This window comes from Schistocerca americana, chromosome 8, assembly GCF_021461395.2.
Source record: "Schistocerca americana isolate TAMUIC-IGC-003095 chromosome 8, iqSchAmer2.1, whole genome shotgun sequence".
NCBI lineage: Eukaryota > Metazoa > Arthropoda > Insecta > Orthoptera > Acrididae > Schistocerca > Schistocerca americana.
Window position 1 is genome coordinate 113,127,741 of NC_060126.1, and position 13,338 is coordinate 113,141,078.

A 13,338-nucleotide genomic window follows, 5' to 3' on the forward strand; every position below is an offset into this window, starting at 1 on the left:
AACCTAATCACGATTTTCCTGAAGTTAATGTGCAACACAATCACAACAACAGGTCCTCCAGTGCATGCATGAGCCAGACGCTCGTGACCAGAAAAATTAGCGCAAACGAAACTTGAGTTTCAACAGATGGTCAATCTTGGCATATGTCAATCTTCCTAAAGCTGCTGGTTTAGTCCTTTCCATCTCGTTTCAAATAACGATGGGACATGGTGTCACTGTGGAGATTATAGAGTTTTAAACACTGTCACAATACCAGACCGTTATCCAATAACATACTTACAAGATTTCAATAACTAATTTTCTAACAGAAAGATATTCTCTAAAACTGACTTCATCCGAGCTTATCACGACATTTCTGTTGCACCATAAGATTAGCCTAAAACAGCTGTTACCACATTATTTGGAATTTTCAAATTTTTGTAGCTTTCAGTTGGTGTAGGCAGTGCAGTGCAAACATTCCACCGACCTGTTCACAGCATTTCACATGATTTGACTTTTGTATGTTCCTAGTCAGATGATATTATCGGTACTTCAGTATCAAATGAAAACGTATAATGCATCTGAAACAGCTTCTTCAATGGCTTGATGAATATCATCTTAAGGTTAACGAAGGAAAATGCAGTTTGGGAGAGAAAGGGATATCATTCTTGTATTATTATGTGTCTCATCAAGAACTTTCACCATTAGAAACAAGTGAAAGTAACCAAGGACTTTCCTTATCACAAAATAGTAGCGGACCTACTTCTAAGAGTGTTAAATTTCTATACATTCGTGTATTACCAAATATTGGAGAAATGCAACTACCTTTGTTTAACTTGTGCAAGAACAACAAGGAGAAGGATAATCGCTTTGTTACATGGACAGACGAAGCGGAAAAATCGTTCAAGAAATTAAAAGAAGAACAAGCTTATGCAACTCAGCTTGCTCATCTCTCAACAAATCTTCCCTTAATTTTGATGGTCGATGCTACGGGCCATGCTATAGACGCTTCTTTACACCAGCTGCTAGAAGGAACACCTGAACCAGTCGTGTTTTTCTTCAGGTTTCCTACTGACACACCACGTAACTATAGTACATAGGGTCGTGAACTGTTGGCAGCATATTCGGCAGTGAAACATTTCGATTATCTTTTGGAAGGAAGAGAATTCACAGTGTCCACATACCACAATCCATTAACATTTGCCTTTAAATAGCGCCCAGAAAAAGCAACACGCAGGTTGCGCCATCTGGAATTTTCCAGTCAGCTCACCGCTGGTATTCGATACCTTCGTGGAGGAGAGACTATACCTGCTGGTATATGTTCCAAAGTTGCAGTCATCTTGTCGCCATCCAGCGTTTCATTCAAACATATTGCAATGACGCAAAGCAGTGACCCAGATACGGCCAAAGTGAATAGTTCAAACTCCTGTTCCTTAGCGTTTGTAACAATATTATTACCAGATGGGTCACAGCTGCTTTGTGACAATTCTACGTATAAACTCAGGCTATATGTTCCTCCATCCTTCTGCCAATAAGTCTTCCATACACTTCATGGCTTGGCTCACCCTGACATCAAAGGTGCTGTAGACTTGATTCGACGTTTCATTTGACCACCATTGAAATAAGATGTAAAGCTGTGGGCAAAAACATGGTTCGCTATCAACGAGCAAAAACTTCAAAACATACAGACAGTGCTTGTAAAGTTTTCAGTGAACTGACAGTCGCTTGTCGCATATGCATTTTGATCTAGTGTATCCATTACCTTGCTCTCACTGCTTCACCTGTCTCTTAACAATGATGGACAGGTTTACACGTTGGCCAGCGGCAGTTCCACTGAAGGACATCTCTACAGAAACTGTTATCAGTACTCTCTTAGCATGTTCTGGAGCCCTGAAAAGCTTCACCACCGACAGAGGACGGCTATTTGAGTGTCAATTATTCACTCAATTCACAAAGATACTAGTTATACGCCACACCGAAACCATTGCTTACCGTCTCACGTCGAACGGAAAAGTTGGACGGTAGCATCGCAACACCGAAACAGCATAAGGAGCTCGGCTTTCAGATGACTGGATTGACAACTTTCCAACGTTTTTAATGTGTCTCTGTTCTTATGAGATTCCAAAATATAGCACCAACGCTGCAGAAATGACTTCGATATGACAACTACACTTCCAGCCGATTTCTTTGATCCTACGCCACTGGAATGTGTCACTCCAACTTCAACTTGAACCGGCACATTGCGTCGCTTGAGCCAGCTAATGTTCGACGTCATGCTACAATGTCTGTCCTCATCCATCCAGGAACTCTTCAAGTAAGTCATGACGCACAGAGGAAACCTCTGCAGCTTATGATTGACCATATCTGGTAGATCCAGGCTCTAAAAACACTTCGTAATTGAAACACCCGATGGACAGAGGACCGTCCCCGTCGACAGACTCAAACCAACCATCTCGCTGAAGAATATGGATCCCGTATCGCCCATGTTAGCTTCATGTAAAGAACCACCTCCAGTCACCAAAACTACAGTGTCATCAGCCAACCCAACGAGCTGCACATTTTGTTCGAACAGAGCACTTCTCAAAGAAGTACCTTAGTTTTATCGCTGGGGAGAGAATAATAAGTGCCCGTAATGGACACAGCAAAAACGTAAACTCTATAAAAATTATATACACATTTCGGAGTAATGAGCCTTTGGGTTTTCACCTTTGACTGGCGTGGTTTGAATGTTCTTCTAAGTGTCCGCAGTTGATATTTGAAGTGGTCCCTGCAGCAATTAGATATCTACTAAAATGGCTCAAATGGCTCTGAGCACTATGGGACTTAACATCTGTGGTCATCAGTCCCCTAGAACTTAGAACTACTTAAACCTAACTAACCTAAGGACATCACACACATCCATGCCCGAGGCAGGATTCGAACCTGCGACCGTAGCAGTATCGCGGTTCCGGACTGAGCGCCTAGAACCGCGAGACCACCGCGGCCGGCTTAGACATCTACTGATGCCAGTATTGCTGACCCCTGTTTTGATCACAAGCGAGGTAGATTACTCATACACGTCGGTCAGGGGCCTGAAGATGGCGTAGTAAAACGCTGAAACTAGTTGCCAAATAAAATAAGGTTGAAAATTGACGACTGAAGGTTGTGTGATCTGACATCCTCTATCGAACAGCCGAGTCCCGCAACCCTCGCTTAAAAGATGAACATACAGAGACTTTCGTTTATCTGTTTGTCGTCTCCATCGCAACTAATTTTGAAACACATGTAAGTGAGCGTTCACCGTAGTTTCCTTCCTGTGGTGCTAAATAAATAATAATTTTTACTAGCACCACAATATATGTGTAATTTTTCTATATTACCTCATTTGCATAATAACAAATAATTCAGGGTTTCATTTCAGCCGCCTTCTTACGTTGACAGCAGAAATCCAGTTTTGCACACCTGGATGCTCACTCCATAAATATTTCTACGCTGTGAAAAGAGTGAGTGATGTTCGAAGCCGACCACGATAGCCGAGCGGTTCTAGGGGCTAGATTAGATTAGATTAGATTAATACTAGTTCCATGGATCATGAATAAGATATTTCGTAATGATGTGGAACGAGTCAAATTTTCCAATACATGACATAATTAAGTTAATTTAACAACATAATTAAGTTAATACAACAACTTTTTTATTTATTGTTGTTTTTTAAATTTTTTAAAATAATTTTTTTGTTTGGTTTTTTTCTTTTTTTTCTCAATTTATATCTAAAAATTCCTCTATGGAGTAGAAGGAGTTGTCATTCAGAAATTCTTTTAATTTCTTCTTAAATACTTGTTGGTTATCTGTCAGACTTTTGATACTATTTGGTAAGTGACCAAAGACTTTAGTGGCAGTATAATTGACCCCTTTCTGTGCCAAAGTTAGATTTAATCTTGAATAGTGAAGATCATCCTTTCTCCTAGTATTGTAGTTATGCACACTGCTATTACTTTTGAATTGGGTTTCGTTGTTAATAACAAATTTCATAAGGGAGTATATATACTGAGAAGCTACTGCGAATATCCCTAGATCCTTAAATAAATGTCTGCAGGATGATCTTGGGTGGACTCCAGCTATTATTCAGATTACACGCTTTTGTGCAATAAATACTTTATTCCTCAGTGATGAATTACCCCAAAATTTGATTCCATATGAAAGCAATGAGTGAAAATAGGTGTAGTAAGCTAATTTACTAAGATGTTTATCACCAAAATTTGCAATGACCCTTATTGCATAAGTAGCTGAACTCAAACGTTTCAGTAGATCATCAATGTGTTTCTTCCAATTTAATCTCTCATCAATGGACACACCTAAAAATCTGGAATATTCTACCTTAGCTATATGCTTCTGATTAAGGTCTATATTTATTAATGGCATCATACTATTCACTGTACGGAACTGTGTGTACTGTGTATTATCAAAATTCAGTGAGAGTCCATTTACAAGGAACCACTTAGTAATTTTCTGAAAGACAGTATGGACAATTTCATCAGTTAATTTTTGTTTGTCAGGTGTGATTACTATACTTGTATCATCAGCAAAGAGAACTAACTTTGCCTCTTCATGAACATAGAATGGCAAGTCATTAATATATATTAAGAACAACAAAGGACCCAAGACTGACCCTCGTGGAACCCCATTCTTGATAGTTCCCCAGTTTGAGGGATGTGCTGATATTTGCATATTATGAGAACTGCTTATTTCAACTTTCTGCACTCATCCACTTAGGTACGAATTGAACCATTTGTGCACTGTCCCACTCATGCCACAATATTTGAGCTTGTCTAGCATAATTTCATGATTTACACAGTCAAAAGCCTTTGAGAGATCACAAAAAATCACAATGGGTGGTGTTCGGTTATTCAGATCATTCAAAATTTGATTAGTGAGAGCATATATGGCATTTTCTGTTGAAAAACCTTTCTGGAAACCAAACTGACATTTTGTTAGTACTTCCTTTTTACAGATATGTGAAGCTACTCTTGAATACATTACTTTCTCAAAAATTTTGGATAAAGCTGTTAGAAGGGAGATCGGACGGTAATTGTTGACATCAGATCTATCCCCTTTTTTATGCAAAGGTATAACAATAGCATATTTCAGTCTATCAGGGAAAATGCCCTGTTCCAGAGCATCAATTCCATGTGAGTTTTTGTTTTTAAGCAAGTTTATTATTTTCCTAATTTCAGAGGGAGAAGTGGGTGAGATTTCAATTGTATCAAATTGCATAGGTATGGCCTCTTCCATTAACAGCCTAGCATCTTCTAATGAACACCTGGATCCTACTATATTCACAACATTTAGAAAATGATTATTAAAAATATTTTCAGCTTCTGACTTTTTGTTTGTAAAGTTTTCATTCAGTTTGATGGTCATACTGTCTTCCTGTGCTCTTGGTTGACCTGTTTCTCTTTTAATAATATTCCAAATTGTTTTAATTTTATTATCAGAGTTGCTGATTTCAGACATGATACACATACTTCTGGATTTTTTAATAACTTTTCTTAATATAGCACAGTAGTTTTTATAATGTTTGATAGTTTCTGGGTCACTACTCTTTCTTGCTGTCAGATACATTTCCCTTTTCCAGTTACAAGATATTTTTATACCCTTAGTAAGCCATGGTTTGTTACATGGTTTCTTACGAGTATATTTAACTATTTTCTTGGGGAAGCAGTTTTCAAATGCATTTACAAAAGTGTCATGAAATAAATTATATTTTAAATTGGCATCAGGTTCACGGCACACCTCATCCCAATCTAACTTCTGTAGGCTTTCCCTGAAATTTGCAATTGTTAAATCGTTGACTGAACGTACTACTTTGGAGGACTGTTTAGTACTGCTGAATGGAGCTATGTCATATATTGTAACTAGCTGTGCACCATGATCAGAAAGACCATTCTCAACAGGCTGAGCATTTATCTGTTTAAACTTATCTTGGTCTACAAAGAAGTTATCTATCAGTGAGCTGCTGTCCTTTACCACCCGAGTAGGAAAATCAATAACGGGTGTCAAATTGAAAGAACCGAGTAACACTTCAAGGTCATTTTTCCTATTACCCTCTTTCAGAGAATCTACATTGAAGTATTTGCTTCCCTCTGTCTGACAGATAGCACAACAAGGAGTCCAAATTTTTCAGAAATAGATGAAAATTTCCTGATGGGGACCTATATACAGTTACAATTATAAATGTGCCTTTATTTAATTTAATCTCACAGGCACATTCTTCTATATGTTTCTCTACACAAAACGCTTTTGTTTCTATACTGTTTGCACAATGATAACTTTTGACATATATGGCAACTCCTCCTTTCTCTATATTTTCTCTAATTACATGTGCAGAGAGCTTATATCCAATTACATTTACCTTGCCCATATCAGTAACAATGTGATGCTCAGACAGGCGTAGTATATCTATTTCATCCTCAGCTTCTAAATCTTCTAAACAAACCAGAAGCTCATCTATTTTATTCTTTAAACTCCCAATATTTTGATGAAATATACTTACATTATTTTTAATTATACTTTTATGAGAACCTTTCCTTATTCTAACATTTGCAGTACTCTCCTGTCTGAGTTTCTCATTGTGCTTAGGCCTAGTTCCTATACCAGTGGTCACATGGTGTTCAGAGAGGCAGATTATGTCAACTGGGTTGGGTGACTTTAATTCATTAATGCAATTACCTAGGACTGAGATACAACTTAGTGGAGATAAAATTTCTGGTGACTGGTGAAAATTTATAACTGACGGCTGTGATTGGTGATCCAATGTGCTACAATTGTGCTGTTTAATTTCTTTCCTAAACTGAAGATTTGTTTCAATCCTGACCTCTCGTAGAACTTGACATCTTTCTGTCTTACCTATCCTATAAAAGGTGCTGCTCCAACACCTGTAACCACTTGGTATTTTGCCATTCATGGCAGTGCCTCCCCCCCTTAAATTTCCTGCTATTACCCCAGCCAGCTTAACCCTTCCCCTTCCTGTTGAGATGTAGGCCGTGCCTGGTATAGTCCCACCTACTGAGAGAATCAACAGCAACCACACCAATATGAGCCCCTGCACCCGACCCAAGCAGCCGTTCCAACTCCAAATTATCTCTCCCAACAGAAGAGCTCAAATGAGGCCGGTCATGGCGTCTCAGGACAGATACAAATTCAACATTGGTGTGTCTCGATGCCGACGCAATCTTTACCAGGTCACACTCTATACTGTACCCAGGATCTCTGTCGATGCTGTTCCCTGGCCCTCCCACAATAACCACGGTGTCTTCCCTGGTAAATCCTTTACAGAGTGAACCTAAATCCTCTGTCACCTGATCCAGACTAGCACTTGGTTTGAAAAAATTAGTGACCTGGTATTCTGGTCCTAATTCCTCCTGCAGAAGTTGGCCTACACATCTGGCATGAGAACTGCCCAACAACAAAACTTTCTTGCTTTTCGATGACTTTCCTACATTCTTTTTCAATTTCCTGTTGAAAGTTTGTTGTGTCCTGTCTACACCTACCTCTGCTTGAGGCTCATCAGTTTCTAACTGAAGCAACAGGTCAAACTTATTCTTGACATTCACCACAAAACTGTCAGACTTAGTTCTAGGCCTGTTCCTTCTGTTACCTGTTGCCACTTCCCACCTCTCTTTGCCCGTCTCCCTCCTTAACCTGTCCAGATCTTCCCTAGCCTGATCTAGCTCAGCCTGAAGGGCAGCAATTTTCCCCTCCTGTTCCACTATCTTCCTATCTCTGCTGCAAATCCTACATAACCACTGATGAGCCTGATCCACTTTCCCGACACCCACGCCACTGCAGTCCCCCCAATGAAAAAAACTACTGCATCCATCACACCAAACCCCGGAACTAACAATTCTACGGCAAGTCAGGCACTTCTCACTCATGGCGAAAATAATACTTTAGCTAGACTAAATCAATTAAATTACCGAAAATCAAAAAAGACGTTACAAGAATTAAGCCTATTCACAAATGTATATAAGCAAGTTTCTGATATAAAATTAAGCTGTCTGTATTAAAACAATGACGTTATACGCTATTTACGGTAGTTTACTTATTTGTTACCGAGAAACTAGTCAGATTACCGAGAAACAAGAAACAAACATGTTTACAAAATTTAAGCCTAAACGCGACTTCGCGAAGTTACGATCTTTTCGTGTTTTCTGAAAAAATACCCAAAAAAAGTGAAACCTTTAACGGCAAGACTAAACGATACACTAATGCACGTATTTAATTTGTTGTCGGTGTTAAACTAAATTATATTCCTGTCTAAATTACTTAACTTTCTGGAAATAGTTTCTGGCGTCACTTACTCGGCGGCCATCTTGGATCAGTCCGGAAGCGCGCGACCGCTACGGTCGCAGGTTCGAATCCTGCCTCGGGCATGGATGTGTGTGATGTCCTTAGGTTAGTTAGGTTTAAGAAGTTCTAAGTTCTAGGGGACTGATGACCATAGAAGTTAAGTCCCATAGCGTTCAGAGGCATTTGAACCATTTTTTTTATGTTCGAAGGACAGATTTTGAGTATGAGATGGGATATTCCTCCTGAAAACAAGTGAGCAAATAAAGGAAAGGGATTGTAGACATCTTTGGTAATATACATACAATATGCAGACGTGATCATTTCAGTTTTGTTTCACAAATAGAAGACGTTTTAATACGTAATACTAAACGAAGGAGAACTGTTTTCAGAGTAATACTTTAACGGCTCTAATCACCAGAGATTATTGTTAACACTGCAGAACTCAGTCACGTTGCGCTTCATGTTTTAAGTGGCGGGATCTGACGGAGATTGATGATTGCGTTTTGTCGCGTTAACGTAAGTAAAAAAGTCTCAACAGATTGTATCTTCACAATATATGTCTCCTGCAAGTGGTGAATAAACAGTTTCGATTTTCTGCTCATAATCAGCTTGTTCAGTAGATAATATTGCTCATGTTGTCACGGTAGTGTCTACGTTTATTTTGAAGTAACCGCATATGCGAAAGATACAGAAGTCTTCGTTTATATTTTTACGAAACCATACTAGTCTAAAATAATTTTTGAATAATGACTGATTCTGCTGCTTGGATATCGACCAGATATGTAAACATAACTTCTAGAACTCATATTGATGTTGAAGCCCTTGCGTCCGTGTTTGTTTGCAAACGAAATTATTTTTTAACGGGCTTCGCGTTGAGCAAACAGAACTTTTTCTTCTTTTACCCAGACATATTACGCTGAAGTGACAACACCATCAGTGTTTTTTTTAAATTTTATTTCTTTTTATCCTGTACTGTGGTTTTTGTGTTTTTTTATGTTTTGGATTACAGTTGGTTTTCTTTCACATTCTGGTTTCCCCATTATCTTCACTGTGAAAAACTTTCACTGTCACTTTTGTTAAATAGTAACACAGAAAACCACAAAAATAACAGCATTTTGAAACAAGGATGAAATCCATTTGGTCCTATCGCTTGAGTGAAACGTATTTTGCTAAGGCAACAAAAAATTGTGTTTGCACAAGGTGGACCAAATCATAAACAACTTTACTTCTGTCATTCAGTTAGCATAATTATTCATCTTGTAAATATCAAGAGACGAATATTAACAGTTACTGACTGAACAAAATTACTGTGTTAAGGATGTTACGTAAGTTACTTTCACAATCTGCACACACTCTTGTCATTAGCGTGTGGAAAACTAGTATGGTGTCTAAGCTGTACAGCCAGTCATATTTTTCCAATTTTATTTTGTGCAAAGAATCGGAATGCACTCAGCACGTGTGTGTCTTCGGTACAGTCTACCAGACACTTCCCGCGGTTTAAGAGGTGTAAAGAAGATAAAGTACAGAGAAGCGTGCTACTCCTGAGCATTACGTCTGTCGAGTCCATACAGTACCAAGTAATGGAGACGCATGAGTATTCTTGAACATTTAGAACGTCGAACAGCGAACTTCTTCGGTCTAGATTTATTACTGGTATACGTGTTACAAAATCCGCATTTGTTTAAAAGGCGTATCTGCAGTGCCATAAAGTTGGTTGTCGATTAACTGACACGTTTTTTGTCAACATTGTGCAAACATAAGGTGACTATAATTGCAGACAACTTACAAATTTGTTGAGTCGTCTGCAATCCAGACAGTATAGATACATGATAGACCCAAACATAATGCACAAATACATCGAAGCGTACTGGAGAGTTGACTAATAATTACGTCTTAGTATTTAGTCTTTATGACCAGTTATTCTGAGCAAGGTGACAGATAGATGGTTCTTTTGTTACTATTACAAAGTAAATGTAACTATGTTAACTGAGTGTGCGTCTCTATCGCACCGTATTTAGTGTAATCGTGTTTCAACATCTTCTGCCTATTTTATGTGTAAACTAGAGTTAAGCATTTTGACGCTTGGGCTATAATAACGTTCAAATAATTTTTGGGATTACCCTGCTATCATAAGTGTCATAGTGCATCTAACTTATAAGTTTATAAACAGCAGCGTTTCAGATCTATTAACTCAGTGACGTTTTGTCAGACTGCCAGTTTCCGTTCGCGATATTCTGTACAGCTGCTTAGACGAGAATATATTAAAGGAAAAAAAATGTAATTTTGACTTTGAATATAGGCACCAGGCAAAAGTGTTACATTACACTGTAGGAAATACTGCAACCAGCTCCAACTATTCTTGAGATGATTTTATTATATTATTACTAGTTTCGGGCATTAGCCCATCGTCAAATGATAGCGTTGACTTCTCTGCAAGTTTAACGTTGTGTCTTCGTGAAAAGCCCTCCTTTCAATATTATAGGACAGAGGTTTGATTTTCTTTTACAGTCTGTGAAAGAACTAAAAACAAGATGGCAGATACGTTTCCTTTTCTATTACACACATCAAAAAATATTTTGCATCACCTCAGTTTCGAGAGTTCCGGAACCACTACAGAAAATTGGAATAGAGATCAACATAAACATCAGTTCCGCCCTTTTTATTGCTCATGAAAACCACACATTACATGTTGTACCACCATACAGCGAGACGTTCAGAGGTGGTGGTCCAGATTGCTGTACATATCGGTACCTCTAATACCCATTAGCACGTCCTCTTGCATTGATGCATGCCTGTATTCGTCGTGGCATACTATCCATAAGTTTATCAAGACACTGTTGGTCCAGATTGTCTCATCCCTCAACGGTGATTCGGCGTAGATCCCTCAGAGTGGTTGCTGGGTCACGTCGTCCATAAACAGCACTTTTCAATCTGTTCCAGGCATTTTCGATAGGTTTCATATCTGGAGAACATGCTGGCCTCTCTAGTCGAGCGATGTTGTTATCCTGAAGGAAGTCATTCACGAGATGTGCACGATGGGGGCGCGAATTGTCGTCCATGAAGACGGATGAAGACGGATGTCTCGCCAATATGCTGCCGATATGGTTGCACTATCGGTGAGAGAATGGCATTGACGTATCGTACATCCGTTAGGGCGCCTTCCATGACCACAAGCGGCGAACGTCGGCCCCACATAATGCCACACCAAAACATCTGGGACCTTCACGTTGATGCACTCGCTGGACAGTGTGTCTAAGGGGTTCAGTCTGACCGGGTTGCCTCCGAACACGTCTCTGACGATTGTCTGGTTAAAGGCATACGACACTCATCGGTGAAGAGAACGTGATGCCAGTCCTGAAGGGGCCATTCGGCATGTTACTGGGCCCATCTATACCGCGCTACATTGTGTCGTGGAGGCAAAGATGGACCTCACCCTGGGCGTCGGGAGCGAAGTTGCGCATCATGCAGCCTATTGCGCACAGTTTGAGACGTAACACGATGTCCTGTAGCTGAACGAAAAGCATTATTCAACGTGGTGGCGTTGCTGTCAGGGTTCCTCCGAACCATAATCCGTAGGTAGCGGTCATCCACTGCAGTAGTAGCCTTGGGCGGCCTGAGCGAGGTATGTCGTCGACAGTTCCTGTGTCTCTGTATCTCTTCCATGTCCGAACAACGTTACCTTGGTTCACTCCGAGACGCCTGGACACTACCCTTGTTGAGAGCCCTTCCTGGCACAAAGTAACAATGCGGGCGCATCTGATCCGCGGTAATGACCGTCTAGGCAAGGTTGAACTAAACACGGGCCGTGTACCTCCTTCCTGGTGGAATGACTGGAACTGATCGGCTGTCAGACCCCTTCCGTCTAATAGGCGGTGCTGATGCATGGTTGTTTACATCTTTGGTCGGGTTTAGTGACATATGTGAACAGTCAAAGGGATTGTGTCTGTGATACAATATCCACAGTCGACGTGTTCAGGAGTTCTGGGAACTGGGGTGATGCAAAACTTTTTTTCATGTGGGTACAATCCATACTAATCAATGGACTGAACTAAAAACAATATGGCGGATGCATTTAATTACGAATCTCAACAAATGTATCCGTCATTTGTTTACATTTGTACGTAAATGCGTCCATCATTTTGTTTTGTTTAGTTCATTGATCAGTATGGATTGTAACAGAAAACCAAACCGCTGTCCTATAATATGTAAAGGAGGGCTTTTCAAGAAGATGCAAACGTAAAACTTGCGTAGAAGTCAACTCTATCATCTGACGATGAACTCAGGCCCGAAACTAGTAATGGTATAATAAAATCGTTTCAACAACACTCGTGGCTGGTTGCATTATTTCCTTCAGCGTAAACTACAAGAACAACTGCGATGCTCGCCAACCAAGATGGATAAAAAATTTACAGATTATGCTAAGGAAAAAGGGAAATACAAGATACAGAACAAAAGCCGATTAGAAAAGAGTGTCATTGTTCTTATTGTTTATACAGGGTGTTTCAAAAATGACTGGTATATTTGAAACGGCAATAAAAACTAAACGAGCAGCGATAGAAATACACCGTTTGTTGCAATATGCTTGGGACAACAGTACATTTTCAGGCGGACAAACTTTCGAAATTACAGTAGTTACAATTTTCAACAACAGATGGCGCTGCAAGTGATGTGAAAGATATAGAAGACAACGCAGTCTGTGGGTGCGCCATTCTGTACGTCGTCCTTCTGCTGTAAGCGTGTGCTGTTCAGAACGCGCAAGTGTGCTGTAGACAACATGGTTTATTCCTTAGAACAGAGGATTTTTCTGGCTGGCTGGCTCTGAGCACTATGGGACTTAACATCTGTGGTCATCAGTCCCCTAGAACTTAGAACTACTTAAACCTAACTAACCAAAGGACAGCACACACATCCATGCCCGAGGCAGGATTCGAACCTGCGACCGTAGCAGTCGCGCGGTTCCGGACTGAGCGCCTTAACCGCGAGACCACCGCGGCCGGCGATTTTTCTGGTGTTGGAATTCCACCGCCTAGA